This window comes from Cornus florida, unplaced genomic scaffold (assembly GCF_030987335.1).
Source record: "Cornus florida cultivar Cherokee Brave unplaced genomic scaffold, ASM3098733v1 CherokeeBrave_3.0.0_Hap2_Chr10, whole genome shotgun sequence".
Classification (NCBI taxonomy): Eukaryota; Viridiplantae; Streptophyta; class Magnoliopsida; order Cornales; family Cornaceae; genus Cornus; species Cornus florida.
In genome coordinates, this window is record NW_026775580.1 from 581259 (window position 1) to 583974 (window position 2716).

Genomic DNA, 2716 nt, shown 5'->3' on the forward strand with positions numbered 1-2716 from the left:
AAGTAGGTTAAAACCACACAATCTATGCCTTAAAGTTCAAATTCTAAAATGGCATATATAATGTCAAGTCTTTACTATGATATAATGTGCAATACAATATCATCTACTTAACAATTTAAATCATGCCTCCATGATAAACTTTAAACACTAATTCTACGACATTATAGCAAGAAGTTTACAAGGCTAATAATATCAATAATTCACAAGAATCTCATATTACTACAACATAGTAACAAGTTAGTAATTTAACTTCCAATAATGCACAATAAGCATTCACATTCATAATACTATGAAATCACAAGAGTTTAGTAATCTACTAAATCAAATAACTTCTCTACACAATTTATATCTACTCAAATACTTGATTATATCAAAGGAACTATTAAATAGATTTTAATTAATTCATTTAATTAAAATCTCTAAATTTCAAAACAATTCCAAATAGCCTCAATTTAGTATAAGTTTAAGAACATGGCATGGTCATCAACAATATCAAGTTAAAAATTCAATTAAGTGACTAAAACACTTAAAATAAAATTAATTAAATTAATCAATTAATTTTCTCTAGATTTTAAAACAATTCCAAATGGTCTCAAATTAACATAGGTTAAAGAACATACCAAGGCCTACTTTAATATCATATTACAAGATGATTTCATGTTAGTTACAACTATGTAAATTAAATCTTCATACAAGTGAAAGATTAAATAAAACTTTCAATACTTATTTAAATGCCCCCAACTTAATATATGTTAATGAACATATTCAAGCTTAATTCAATAGCATGTCACAATTTAATTCTATCATATATATAACCATGTGAATTAAATCTTACACAAAGAAAATAATTAATTTAAATTCTAGATTATGAACGAAAGCATACATACAAGTTGTATAAGCATCAATAGCATGCAAGACAACAAAAATATAAACCTGTAACATATCCTACCTCCATTTGAGATGAAATTTCAAATCCCCACCGAAAGAAAAGTGCACCGAATCCGATGATACTCCTAGGTTATGTCAGGGACAACACGGTGATCATTAAACACCAAGGAGGTCCCACCAAAATCCTAACTTAGCCTCAAACCCGAACTCAAAAAATGGCTAAAAATGGATTCTAATAAGGGGGAAAGATGCACATCGTCAATGTCTTCGATAAACGCTAAGGCTCTACAACATTTTTCAAGAGGGAAGTGGCCGGAAAAGAAGAGAGAAGGGTGGCAGCCCAAGACTGCCATGGATGGCCGGCCAAGAGAGGGAGGAAGATGACGAAAAAGTGATTTTTCACTTTAAGATATTCTATTTATAGTAAAACCCTAAAAGTGCCCCGAATGGGCTCCGCCAGGTCCGGAAAAGTAGAATTTGAGCAAATGAGCTCAAACAGCAAAACTCTGTGAACGAAAAAGAACCAAAATGAGAAAAGATGAACAACAGAAGAAAGAGTGTCGAAAATTGAGTTACGAACAGAAAGATATGCCCCAAACAAGTTCAGAGGCAACTGGGGTCAAAAACTTTAAAACTGGGGAAAAATGAGCAGAAGGAAATTCTAAGAGTACACGACTCGACGAAAAGTGAAAATGAATCCCGTACGAGGATCCAGGCTCAAAATGAAACATTTTGCAATAACTTTCATTAATTGCACAATGGGCCCTCCAAAAAGTGTTAACTACAGTAATGACCCAGAATGAAAATATCTTCCAAAAATATTTTCTTAAAAACTCCTGAATTAAAATATCTTTAAAAGATATTTATGAAAAACACCCCAAGAAAAGAAAATGTTTCTGAAGAACTGTGCATCCATGCCTCTATGGACATTGGGAGCAACCAGAGTACCTTTCTGCAAAAGTAAATATACGTATTCCGTGGAAACCACTTAGAATGAAGGTACATGAAGTCGGAAATCAACTTCAAACACAAAAAGTGAGGTTGTGCCAAAAAGTGACCAACGGGGAACGATGAAAAATGAATAGTGTCCAAAAAGTAAAAATATGGAAATGACGCGGTCCTTTAAGGAAGTTGTCCATCCAAAGGATAGAGTCTCAGAAACTAATTCCGAACACTTGAGATGGCACTAAGTGATAAGAAACTGAACTCAGAAAGGAAAAGATCAATGGAAAAAAATATCCGTGAAATTTGAGGAAAAAGGAAAGGAAGGAAAATGATCGGGTTAATACAACTTACCCTTCTTAAAGGGATTTCATCCCTGAAATCCAGAACATACAAAAGAGAACCAAACAAGATTGAAGCAAAATCAATCTAAAGGATTGATCATAAGGTGCTAAAGGACAACTCCAAAAGCCTGAAGATCATCTGAAGGAATGCAAAAACCTAGAACTGAGTGACACCTCCTAAACGAATTGGCATATTAAACCAATGTTAATCACCGAGAGAATCCCAAGACAACGACAAGTCGAATCAAGACAGATGGCTAAGAATGATATGGCAGTACGAACAATGACCAGAACCCGCCCACACTTACTCGTCAGTAAGGTAGCATGACAGTATAAGGCACTAGTTCATAACATGCCCTCAACAAATCAACTCAGAAAGAAACTTTTTGATACAAATGACATCAATGTCGAGAATGATCATTACCAAAAGCACTACAAGAACCAGGCATCTGCAAGAGTTAGGGTATCTTATCCCAAAACTCTAACAACAATATCATTAGCACCGTTATGCTTAAGGCCTTAAATTCCTAATGTTGGCGTAA